Source organism: Triticum dicoccoides, chromosome 6B, assembly GCF_002162155.2.
Source record: "Triticum dicoccoides isolate Atlit2015 ecotype Zavitan chromosome 6B, WEW_v2.0, whole genome shotgun sequence".
In the NCBI taxonomy this organism is placed as follows: domain Eukaryota; kingdom Viridiplantae; phylum Streptophyta; class Magnoliopsida; order Poales; family Poaceae; genus Triticum; species Triticum dicoccoides.
In genome coordinates this window covers 449,034,779-449,048,801 of record NC_041391.1, presented here as the reverse complement: position 1 = coordinate 449,048,801, position 14,023 = coordinate 449,034,779, and positions in this window count along the sequence as shown.

Sequence of the window (14,023 nt, the reverse complement as noted above, 5' to 3'; positions counted from 1 at the left end):
TTTTACCATTGTAGAAATGTCTTGTAAACTGGGATTCCGAGTCTGATCGGGTCTTCCTGGGAGAAGGTATATCCTTCATTGATCGCGAGAGCTTATCATGGGCTAAGTTGGGACACCCCTGCAGGGTATAATCTTTCGAAAGCCGTGCCTGCGGTTATAGGCAGATGGGAATTTGTTAATATCCGGTTGTAGATAACTTGACACCATATCCGAATTAAAATGCATCAACCGCGTGTGTAGCCGTGATGGTCTCTTTTCGGTGGAGTCCGGGAAGTGAACACGGTCTTTGGGTTATGTTTGACGTAAGTAGGAGTTCAGGATCACTTCTTGATCATTGCTAGCTTCACGACCGTTCCGCTTGTTCTCTTCTCACTCTTATTTGCGTATGTTAGCCACCATATATGCTTAGTCACTGCTGCAGCCTCACCACTTTGCCCCTTTCTTTCCCTTTAAGCTTTGCTAGTCTTGATACCCATGGTAATGGGATTGCTGAGTCCTCGTGGCTCACAGATTACTACAACAATAGTTGCAGGTACATGTTATACGATGATCATGACGCGAGAGCGATGCTTGCTTGCGTTGAGTTCTTCTTCTGCTTCTTCGATCAGAGGATAGGTTCCAGCTCGGCAGCCTGGGCTAGCAGGGTGGATGTCGTTTGAGTTTCTGTTTGTGATTCATCCTTAGTCGAATGTTGATCTTATGTATTATGATGATGTATTCGTGTGGCATTGTATGCCTCTTGTATGTATCCCCATTTATTATGTAATGTTGATGTAATGATATCCACCTTGCAAAAGCGTTTCAATATGCGGGTCTATCCTTGGTGGGACCTTCGAGTTCCTTTTGGATAGGGTCGCATATTGGGCGTGACACCTCACCATGCTCCACTGCCCCTTGTGCCTCCGCCCGTTGACGCCTCCAGTGTATGAGGTTCGAATACACCTCGTCCGTTCGGCTGATTGAGCAAGGTGTAGGTTTCTTGATTGATGTGCTGTTCGATTGATTTCTGCATTGCAAGGGAGGGCATCTGGCCTACGTGGACTGCCGCGCCGACCGCTCCAAGAACCAATGGCAATGCAAGAAGTGCGAGCGCGGCAGTGGCTTCAATGTGCGGAACACGGCGGTGGACGCCGTCCTTTTGTCGGTGAGGGTGGAGTGCCCGCACGAAGGCTGTGGGCTCTACGTCACTTACCACAAGCTCGCCGATCACCAGAGCGTGTGTCCGCTCGCGCCCTGCAAATGCCCCGTGCCTGTCTGCGGCTACGAAGGCCCGCTGCCGGTGCTCTACCACCACATTAGCACCGCGCATCCCATGCCCGTGCACAGGATCCAGTACGGCAAGGTGCTCTAGCTGCAAGTGCCACTTTCAGAGCCACGACTTTTGCTGTTCGCGGAGGAGGACGGCCGCACATTTTTCTTGGTCGGCGGCGTTCTCGACATCGGCACACCTATCGCCGTGTCGGCCGCCTACATCAAAGCGGGGGCGTCCCCACTGCCGCACTACGTGGCCAAGATGTGGGCAAACAGCCCGCCGGGGGAGCCCAAAGGCACGACCGACGCCGTCAAGGTGGAAATGGAGGTGACAAGCAGCAAGGATCCCAGCAACGTTGCCGTGCAGGAGCTGACCTTCTTCAAGTTCCGCCCAGGCTGCTGGCCGGGGCTAAGCTAGTGTCCCTCCACATTCAGACTGACAAGCTCACGTCCTAAACGTTTCTACAGTGCCTTCTGTTTATCTTAGTAATATGCTAATATAGGGATTACCTCGGTCTACTTTAGCTTAAGAAATGGTGGGTTTTGGTGGCGATGCAGCAATTACTTCGACATCAGATCAGTAACTTCCAACAGTCCAACGAATATTTTGTGTCTGTTGGATATAAAGTTCCTTTGGGTAAGAAGTACTACTTGTCATCAAAATGGATAAAAGGAGATGTATGTAGACGTATTTCAGTTCTAGATACGTCCCTTTTTATCCATTTTGATGACAAGCACTCCCTCCGTCCAACAATACATGCCTTCCATTTGTCAAAATATAGATGTATTTAGACATGTTTTAGTATATAGGTACATCCATTTTTGGACAAATGGAAGTCAAGTAGAGTAGTATTTTAGAACGGAGGGAGTATATGCTTGTTTCTTCACGAAGTGTTTCATACTTGTGCGAGTTGACGCGACACATCAAAGTAGTACTACTACTAGTAGTACTCCCTCCGACCCTAATTTCTCTGCACATAAGTCGAGGCACAGATACCAAGCAGGGCCTGGTTGTGTTGGACAACTCACCGGACTGTGCACGAGGCAGACAAAGCTCGTGTCGTTTTGGTGCTGTGTGTGGCCCGCACATTAACCAAAACCTCACGCCTCCAGCTTAGCCTCCACATTTTAAACTTCTCAATCTCAAGGCGAATGAGCAATGTGAATCCTATGATAGAGCCAATTGGATGGTTGATAACCCTACAATTCATAGCTACAGATGCGTGTGTGACTCCCAGATGCAGAGGCCAGGGGTCATCATCCTCCTTTTCGAGAAAAATCAGATGCGTGTGTGAGAGGATGAGTGCGTGCGTGCACCTCTTCTCTTCCTGTATAACGTAAGTACTAAACTCAGTGTACAAATTTTTGTGGGTGGCATGATGGTGCGTGCAAGAAGTCCCGAGAGATAGGTTTAATGCGTCTGAAAAAAAGACTAGCCTATAGCTCGCCACACGGCTATTCCCGTCGAACGCCCCATTAACCGTAAGATATGTATACGATGGTGCCAGTTATTGCACGTACACAGCAGTAGAAAAAGAACTACCATGGCATATGCTACACCACGGCCGAGAACACGTGCCCACGTAACGCCATCCGGGAATAGTGCCGCACTTCGAAACTAGAACCGTCAATAAATTTTGAGCTTGCGTCTCGTCACATTCCAAATTACTACTACTACTACCACGCTATATTGAATTGCAAACTTGTTCACACCGATCACAACCTAAACGGTTTTGCACTTAGGAGCGTATTAGTACTCGGTTATAAATACTACTATGCCAAGATGACTGCACATTCCTCCTCAACTCCTCATCCACAAAAACAAACAAGTCATTCAGCATCCTTCCCTTGCGTCTGCCATGGCCAGCATGAGTTCTGGGTCGAGAGATTGCCACCAGGGAGAGGCGAGCATGGAAGCGGAAGCACGAGAGATGTCCCGCCTCGCTGCAAAAGCAGCCGACATGTCCCACCGCGTGGAAGTAGCAGCACAGAGGTCCTGCCGCGCCGCTGAAGCAGCACGGAGGTCCCGCCGCGCCATCGATGCAGCAGACTGGTCCGGCCGTGCCGCGGAAGCAGCAGAGATGTCCCGCCGCACCGCGAATGCAGCAGAGATGTCCCGCCGCGCCGCGGCGGCCTGGGAAAATGTCTCGCGGGCAGGCGACGGCTATTACAAGTGCATGCATGTGATCGTCCATAGCCAGATGGATCAGATCTCCGGCTGGGTGAGGTTGCAGGACGACATGAAGCCTCATTTGAACAGGCTACCAGCGTCATCCGACAACTAAGGGAGGGCAATGAGAGGCTCTGGGCCGAGCGTGACCTGCTGAGGGCGAAGATCGTCCGAAGTGCAGACCAGCAGGAGGAGACTAGTGCCTTGTTGAAGAGGAGCGGCGTCATCGTCAAGAAACTTATGGACGAGAATGACAGGCTCCGCATCGAGCGCCCACGGCTGGTGGAGGAATCCGTGGATGTTCTCAAGCAGCATCTTGAGGACACGAAAGAGCTCATGGCCGCTAGCCGCGGAGACTAGTTCCCACGACCTGCAGCAACGCATCAAGAAAGTAGAGATCAACGAGCCAGATCCTTGTCTTCCTTCTTCTTTTGCCCTTGTGTATTTCGGGCGTAGCCGCATGTGGATTTTTTAGTTATCTTCCTAATTATGTAAGACAATTAATTGTCCTTATATATTCATCAGTCTTGCTATAAGTCGTAGTAGATGCTACATAGGTCCGTCAGATCTTACATCAAGATCCATGCTTTAAGATTTTCTTTTTTCTCTATTAAATCTCAGTCGAGTGAGACATAGCCACGCCATTAAACAGAGGCTCAGGCGCCATTAATGGAGACCTTGGGAGAGAGGTGGACGGCAGATGGAGGTCAAAGGGATCTCCTCCTAATAAGCACGCGCAGGGGTCTGATCGCACGCCTCTCGTATTCAAATAGCTACCCTGCACGGCACCTCCTAGCTAATAAAAAAGGGGACGCATGGCGGCACGTAAATGGTATTAAATAGAACGCCCACGGTTTCAATAATACTACTTGTGTTTCCGATTGTAATGTGACAACACTTGTTCCAAAATGATTTTGTTGATTGTTAATGTGTGCGCCTTCGCAAATCGGACTGCAAAATTACCACAACATGTTGGTGCCATGTTATGGCACCAAGCCAAGTTTCATTATTTTCATGCGTGTTTTGGATTTACAGGAATTAAAAACTAAGTTTCTCAATGTTTCAGCCCAGCCACGACGCCCAGAATTTTGAGTTTCATTCCCATTTCTTGCATGTAACCTAGAAATTTACCCGAGGACACACATATGATTTTTCAACCAACTTTGGTGCACTAAAGCATGTTCTTGTATATCAAATTTGAATTATGCACACCAAGGTGACACGTTCCCTCTCAGAACCACGAGCCTTCTTGAGAGAAGCTCCGATTTGCAAGAAGCTTATAACAAAATTTGTTCCTATTTGGCCAATTCTTTTTACCACGGCATGGTACTACCATGACATGACACCATGCCAAGTTTCATGATTTAAAAACCAAGTTTCTCAATGTTCTCGACCGAGCCATGATGCCGAGATGTTTGAATTTTATTCTCATTTTTTGCATGGGACCTAGAAATTCACCTGAGGACACAGATGTGATTTTTCAACCAACTTTGGTGCACGGGAGCATGTGCTTGTAGTTTAAATTTGAATTATGCACATTAAATGAACAAAAAACTCAATTAATGTATAAAAAAGGCCAAACAAACCCGAAATAATTCCCAAATTTAAGAGGGCACTCATGTAGTTCTATGTTGCCTTTGTAAATAAACTCAAGGGGGACAGGGTATATCGTTTCGCACTCAAAGGTGGCACGTTCCCTCTCAGAACCACGAGCCTTCTTGAGAGAAGCTTCAGTTTGCAAGAAGCTTATACCAAAATCTGTTCCTATTCGGTCAATTTTTTTTACCACAACATGGTAGTACCATGACATGACACCATGCCAAGTTTCATGATTTTTAGACGTGTTTTGGATTTACAAGAATTTTGAAACCAAGTTTCTCAATGTTCTCGGCCGAGCCACGATGCCCAGATGTTTGAATTTTATTCTCATTTCTTGCATGGGACCTAGAAATTCACCCGAGGACACAAATGTGATTTTTCAACCAACTTTGGTGCACAAGAGCATGTGCTTGTAGTTCAAATTTGACTTATGCACATTAAATGACCAGAAACTCAATTAATGTATAAAAAACGACAAACGAACCCGGAATAATTCCAAAATTTAACAGGGCACTCATGTAGTTCTATGTTGCCTTTGTTAAGAAACTCAAGGGGGCAGCATATATCGTTTCACACTCAAAGGTGGCATGTTCCCTCTTAGAACCACGAGCTTCCAAATCGGCCCAATTTTTTTACCACAACATGTTAGTGCCATGACATGACACCATGCCAAGTTTCATGATTTCCAGGCAAGTTTTGGATTTACATGAATTTAAAATCTAAGTTTCTCGATGTTCTTGGCCGAGTCACGACGCCCAGATGTTTGAATTTCATTCTCATTTCTTCCATGGGACCTAGAAATTGAACCAAGGACACACATGTGATTTTTCAACCAACTTTGGTGCACTGGAGCATGTGCCTGCAGTTCAAATTTGGATTATGCACATTAAAAGTCCAAAAATTCAATTAATGTATAAAAAGGCCAAACGAACCCGAAATAATTCCAAAATTTAAGAGGGCACTCATATAGTTCTATGTTGCCTCTGTAAAGAAAATTAGGGGGGAGGCATCGTATATCATTTCGCACACAAAGGTGACAAGTGTGTCTCAGAACCACGAGGCTTGTTGAGAGAATCTCCGGTTTTGCAAGAAGCTTATACCAAAACTTGTCCCAATTCAGCCAAAAATTATACATATGAAAACAGGGTTTAGATTATCCCGAACATCTCGCTACCTAGGCCAATAATGTACTATGATTTGAATAACATAAAATGGATACAAATATTTGAATTGGAGATCATATGGTACATGTAGTTCATAGTGAAATATGATTACTGCTATATGCATGTTTTTTGTTATCAAGATAATATTTAAATTATTTTATAACTTGACAACAATCGTATTCAAATAAGGAAAATTGATTCAAATTTAGTCCATATGGTAGACGACAATATATATGTTCACATGGTGGAGTAAAATGTTCATATATGATGGAAGATCAAAATGTACGACTACATCAATTATAAACCACAAGGTCACCTAACGATATATTCGAATTCAACATAACGTGGATTCAAAAATTGAAATTCGAGATCCTGGCATTTGTAATCATATAAAAAGGGACATTGCTCTTTCTTTTGGTGGGAATTGATTTGTTTTTTGTTGTCGTTGAGGGATGTGCGAATCGATTTGGTACTGTGCAGGGTAATCTTGTTCTCCAGATTTTTTTACATTTTTCTTGTAGTTTATTCAATGGCATCTATAGCAATATAGTAAAAGGGGAGATGACTCTCTTGTGTCTTGTATGAATTGTTTTTTTACACGTTAAGTTTGTTCTGTCGAACAAGGAATCCGCACCTTGTTATCCCGAAATTTTCAAGCTCGAGTATCTTTTGTCTCACCTGCTTTGAAACTCTCGCCTATTCAATCCGCGTTGTGCCTTGTTATCCCAAAATTTCGACGCGCGCAAAAAATCCCTCCTCATCCTAAATCAGTCCCGCAGCCCAGACACGCGAAATCCCCCTTCTACCCCTCAGCCGGAAATGAAGCTCCACATCACGGTGTCAAAACCGGTGGGGGTACACTGGTAACTTACCCTACATTTCGGAGAAGCGCGTCCCTAAGCTTGGCTCCCCCCTCCTCCTTCGCCCCCCCCCATTCGTACACCGAGGCCGCCAAAACCCGCGAAACCCCACGCTCCTCCGTCGGCCTCCTGACCGCCGCCTAGCCGGAGACTCTTCCCCGACTACATTGTCCATCGCACTGGATGAGGATCCATCGTTGATCTCGTCGTCCCGCCGGATCAGCCGCCCTGTCCTCCACCTCCAAGAATCTGCCCCGATGTTCCCCTCGTCTATCTCGCCACCCCAATCATCACAACACCATCTTGACTTGCCCCACCGGAACCGCAACACCCTCACCAATTCCTCCAATGAAGCCGAGGCCAACTCGGCACCACCAAGGAGGTTCTGCACTCATCGCTGCATTTTATCTTTTATTCGATCTCAGGGGGCTGCCGGTGCTCGATATCGAGCAGACATGGCGGGTATCCATCGACGATGCCATCGCCGGCCACATCATCCACGGCATCTCTCCCCCATGTCGTTGCTTCCTCGGTAGTGACTTCCACAACGGCACTAGTTGCAGCTGCTCCGGCTCTTGATCGTGCTGCGGTTCTGTTCTTGCTGTTGGTCGCGTTGCTACACTGCTCTTGCTTTCGTTCATGCTATTGCTCTGCTCTTGGTCTCGCTTGCGCAGCTGCTGCTGCTGCTGCACGACCTCCGGCAGCTACAGGAGTTGCTATTTTAGCACTCGCTCGTGGTGCTACTGCACAACTTGCTCTCTGCTAGTGCGTTCCCTACTCGAGCGTCTGCTGATTTAGATCACTGCTTCTCTGCTACTAGTGCTCGAACACCCTAAACATCTATTGCAATGCTCTGCTACTAGTTCAATCAGTTTCGACATTAAAATTTAGTTTCGACTATAAAGTTCATTTTCTTCAGTTAAGTTCAGAGTGAACAATACTTACATCATCTGTCGGAGCGGCCGTGGCACAGCTGATGCGCTTTACATCTAGCACTTTTTGGTGATGTATTTTACATCATCTATTGCAGATGATATTAGGGTCCCACTTCAGATTAACGTTGTCTGTCTTGTCCTGCTTCAACCTCGCCGCCGTACACCTCACCGGAGCTGCTCCAACGATGGAACCGTCCATCGCAGCAGAGCAGTACCCTCGGTGCCGTTTCTAGAGGCCTCAGATCTTCTTCCCCGCCCCGACAGTCACACCAGCATCACCATCCTCCACGTCCAAACCAATGATGCCGAGGTCCACAAGGCTATGCCAAAGAGGTTGTACACTCGTCGCATCACTTTGTTACTCTGCATCCATGTCGATCCCTCAGGGATCCTTTGCTATGGAACTACTATTGGTGCATTTGGTTAGAAGGAGTGGAGCAAAGCAAAACAGGAGGATTTTTTTCCTTTGCTGTCTCTTTCAAAGAAAAAATGTAGGAATTTTAATATTCACTTGGACGTCCTTTTCAAATTAATATGCATGAAGAACAGAACTAATTGCATTACTGGCATAATAAGATTCTTATTTTTTCATTTTCACGTGGTTTGACTTTAATTTGACCATGTTTCTCCATTCCTGTGTTCTTCCAATTCATGTGAACCAAACACCCAGGTTGACTGAAATCCTATGTTTCCAAATGCTCTGTTTTGCACATGCATTCCTATCCTATTCCTGTGTTTTTCCTGTTCCTGCATTTATAAAATCCTCCAATTCTAAGGAGCCCTTACAGATTTACTTCATTTTCAGATAGGTGTCAAAGAAAACTCTGTGTGTTATGTCCTGCTCCTGCCGTGCCGTCATCCACCCCACCTGAGGTGCACCATCGACAGAAGCGTTCCCTGCAGTAAAGATCCCCCTGTAGACTTTCTTTCGCCGCCTCAGATGATCTTCCCCATTGCCGGCAGCCACGCCAACTTCATTACCATCATCGACTGAGCAGATGAACCTGAGGACTACACAGTTCCGAAAGAGAGGTCGCAGTCTTTCGTCTTTTCTTATGTTATACATCGGTTATTATTACCTCCTACTTTATCGTTCAAACTTGAGTTTTGAAATGCCCGTGGGTCTCATATCGAGGCAGCAATGAATATTATCTGTCTACTATCTGGTTCATCTGGGGTCTTCTATGTGGTTCATGTTGGGTGGGCAACTAACAATAGATGATCCATTGTCTATCTTTTTAAACTGAAGCTATAATCTACCTGCTATCATTAGTTTTGGTTCCATCCACTCGTTTTCTACCATCAGTCTTGATTTTTGCATGCACCCCTTAGGCCTTACAAAATCTAACTATTTTTTATTATGCATGTCAGATATTGTACACAATCATACTGAACATGTAGAGAAAAAGAGAACACCATTGCGTGGGAATATAATGTCATGCAGATGCCACTCCATGGAGGGTAAAGTGGCCCCCCTGCTGCATTTCTAGATTGTATTCCAGAGGAAGATAACTGTTCAGATGGGGATTCAGAAGGAGCCGACCACGCCTATTTACCACCTGAGGTGTTTGCTCTAACCTGGCATGCTGATGTTGGTCATATCATGCATATGGCGCCTCGCATTGCTTACATTATACATCTTATATGTCATCAACTTAGTTTAGATTTGCTTTGTGTGAATGCCACCTGTTTGGTTTCTATATCATACTCCCACCATTCCTAAATATTTGTCTTTTTAGAGATTTCAACAAGTGACTACACACGGAACAGAATGAGTGAATCTACACTCTAAAATATGTTTATATACATCCGTATGTGGTAGTCCATTTTAAATCTCTAAAAAGACAAATATTTAGGAACGGAGGGAGTATATGGGAATTCTACAATGCCATCTTCTTTAGCCAAGCATCATATACGTGAATCATGCAACGCCATCCTGTTTAGCCAGTCATCGTATATGTGAATTGTATCGTGCCATATTTTTTCCATAATGTATTCCATTTGTCAACAATGTTTATACATTCATCTACTCTTCCTGTGCATCAGCCATTTGAGTCGGTCATGGGAAAATCTGGAGTGAAAACAAGGTCCTCTGAGCAGTCAGTGCTACCTATCGATGCAGATTTCTTGTTGGTTACAGATAGCTCCTTAGAGGAGGATTCAGAGACAGATGACTAGTCATATCCCCCCGAGGTGCATGCTCTAACTTGGCTGGGTTATATTGCTCATATCATGCATATGGCGTCTTGCATTGCCATGCCATCAGCTTAGATTAGACATGCTTTGTGTGAATGCCTCCTATTTTCTCTCTATATCAGATATGTGAATTATGCAATGCCATGTTTTTCAGCCAGATATCATATATGTGAATTATTGCTACGTCTTGAGCTTGCATTGGTTTTCCTTGAAGAGGAAAAGGTGATGCAGCAATAGTAGCGCAAGTATTTCCCTCAGTTTTTGAGAACCAAGGTATCAATGTAGTAGGAGGCTCCTCAAAAGTCCCACGCACCTACACAAACAAACAAAGAACTCACAACCAATGCAATAAAGGGGTTTCCAATCCCTTCACGGCCACTTGCGAAAGTGAGATCTGATAGAGATAGTATGATAAGATAAATATATTTTTGGTATTTTATAATATAGATGCAAAAAGTAAAGATGCAAATAAAAGTAGATTGAAAGCTAATATGATAAAAGATAGACCCGGGGGCAATAGGTTTCACTAGAGGCTTCTCTCAAGATAGCATAAGTATTACGGTGGGTGAACAAATTACTGTCGAGCAATTGATAGAAAAGCGAATAATTATGAGATTGTCTAGGCATGATCATGTATATAGGTATCACGTCCGCGACAAGTAGACCGACTCCTGCCTGCATATACTACTATTAATCCACACATCGACCGCTATCCAGCATGCATCTAGAGTATTAAGTTCATAAGAATAGAGTAACGCTTTAAGAAAGATGACATGATGTAGAGGGATAAACTCATGCAATATGATATAAACCCCATCTTTTTATCCTCAATGGCAACAATACAATACGTGCCTTACAACCCTTTCTGTCACTAGGTAAGGACACCGCAAGATTGAACCCAAAGCTAAGCACTTCTCCCATGGCAAGAAAGATCAATCTAGTAGGCCAAACCAAACTGATAATTCGAAGAGACTTGCAAAGATAACTCAATCATACATAAAAGAATTCAGAGAAGATTCAAATATTTCTCATAGATAAACTTGATCATAAACCCACAATTCATCGGATCTCGACAAACACACCGCAAAAAGAGTTTACATCGAATAGATCTCCGCAAGAGAGGGGGATAATATTGTATTGAGATCCAAAAAGAGAGAAGAAGCCATCTAGCTAATAACTATGGACCCAAAGGTCTGTGGTAAACTACTCACAACTCATCCGAGGGGCTATGGTGTTGATGCAGAACCCCTCCATGGTCAATTCCCCCTCCGACGGAGTGCCGACGAAGGCTCCAAGATGGTATCTCATGGATACAGAAGGTTACGACGGTGGAAATTGGGTTTCGGTGGCTCCCTGGATGTTTTCGGAGTACGTAGGTATATATAGGAGGAAGAAGTACATCAGTGGCCACTCGAGGGGCCCAGGAGACAGGGGGCACCCAGGAGGGGTGGGCGTGCCCTCCTATCTCCTGGCCGCCTTGTTTGTTGATTGACTTGGACTCCAAGTTCTCCGGATCACGTTCGTTACAAAAATCATGCTCCCGAAGGTTTCATTCCGTTTGGACTCCGTTTGATATTCCTTTTCTTCGAAATACTGAAATAGGCAAAAAACAGCAATATGGACTGGGCCTCCGGTTAGTAGTTTAGTCCCAAAAATGATATAAATGTGTAAAATAAAGCCCATAAACATCCAAAAGGGGTAATATAATAGCATGGAACAATAAAACATTATAGATACGTTGGAGACGTATCAAGCATCCCCAAGCTTAATTCCTGCTTGTCCTCGAGTAGGTAAATGATAAAAACAGAATTTTTGATGTGGAATGCTACCTAGCATAATTCTCAATGTAATTTTATTTATTGTGGCATGATTGTTCAGATCCAAATGATTCAAGATAAAAGCTTGTAAAACATAAAAATAATAATACTTCGAAGCATACTAACAAATAATCATGTCCTATCAAAATAGCATAGCCAAAGAAAGCTTCATTTTCATTACACAAAATACTCCCATCATGTACAACCCCGATGACGAGCCGAGCAATTGGTTCATACTTCTTAACGCGCTTCAGCTTTTTTCAACTCTTACGCAATACATGAGCGCAAGCCATGGACATAGCACTATGGTGGTATATGGTGGTGGTTTTTAGGAAAAAGGGAGAAGATAGTCTCACATCAACTAGGCGTATTAACGGGCTATGGATATGCCCATTAATAGATATCAATGTGAGTGAGTAGGGATTGCCATGCAACGGATGCACTAGAGCTATAAATATATGAAAGCTCAAGAAAAGAAACTAAGTGGGTGTGCATCCAACTCGCTTGCTCACGAAGACCTAGGGCATTTTGAGGAAGCCCATCATTGGAATATACAAGCCAAGTTCTATAATGAAAAATTCCCACTAGTATATGGAAGTGACAACATAGGAGACTCTCTACTATGAAGATCATCGTGCTATTTTGAAGCACAAGTGTGGAAAAGAGATAGTAGCAATTGTCCCTTATCTCTTTCTCTCTCATTTTTTTTTCTTTTTTTTCTTTTTCTCTTTTTTTTCCTTTTCTCTTTTTTTTCTTTGGCCGTTCTTTTTTTTTGTAAAGTCCGAAGTCTCATCCCAACTTGTGGGGAGAATCATAGTCTTCATCATCCTTTCCTCGCTGGGACAATGCTCTAATAATGAAAATCATCAAACTTTTGTTGATTTACAACTCAAAAATTACAACTCAAAGCTAGAACAAGATATGACTCTATATGAATGCCTCTGGCGGTGTACTGGGATATGCAATGAATCAAGAGCGACATGTATAAAAAATTATGAAGGTGGCTTTGCCACAAATACGATGTCAACTACATGATCATGCAAAGAGCAATATGACAATGATGGAGCGTGTTAAATAAACGGAACGGTAGAAAGTTGCATGGCAATATATCTTGGAATGGCTATGGAAATGCCATAATAGGTAGGTATGGTGGCTGTTTTGAGGAAGGTAAATAATGCGTGCATGCTACCGGCAAAATTTGCGCGGTATAATAGAGGCTAGCAAAGTGGAAGGATGAGTGTGCGTATATTCATGGACTCACATTAGTCATAAAGAACTCATATACTTATTGCAAAAGTCTACTTAGCCCTCGAAGCAAAGTACTACTACGCATGCCCCTAGAGGGATAGATTGGTAGGAAAAGACCATCGCTCATCCCCGATTGCCACTCATAAGGAAGACACTCAAAAGAGCACCTCATGCAACAAATTTGTCACACAACTTTCACCATATGTGCATGCTACGGGACTTGCCAACTTCAACAAAAGTATTTCTCAATTTCATAATTACCCACTAGCATGACTCTAACATTACTACCTTTATATCTCAAAACAATTATCAAGCATCAAATTGATCCTAGTGTTTTATGCACTTTCTATGATAGTTTTTATTATACTCAACTTGGATGCTCATCATTCTAGGACCAAATTCATAACCATAGCAAATACCATGCTGTTCTAAGAGACTCTCAAAATAACATAAGTGAAGCATGAGAGACTAGCAATTTCTATAAAATTAAGACACTGCCGTGCTCTAAAAGATATAAGTGAAGCACTAGAGCAAAAACTATCTAGCTCAAAAGATATAAGTGAAGCACATAGCATATTCTAATAAATTCTAATCAAGTAAGCTTCTCCCAAAAGGTGTAGCAAGGATGATTGTGGTAAACTAAAAATCAAATACTAATATAATACACGATGCTCCAAGCAAAACACATATCATGTGGCAAATAAAAATATAGCTCCAAGTAAAGTTACCAATGAATGAAGACGAAAGAGGGGATGCCTTCCTGGGGCATCCCCAAGCTTAGAAT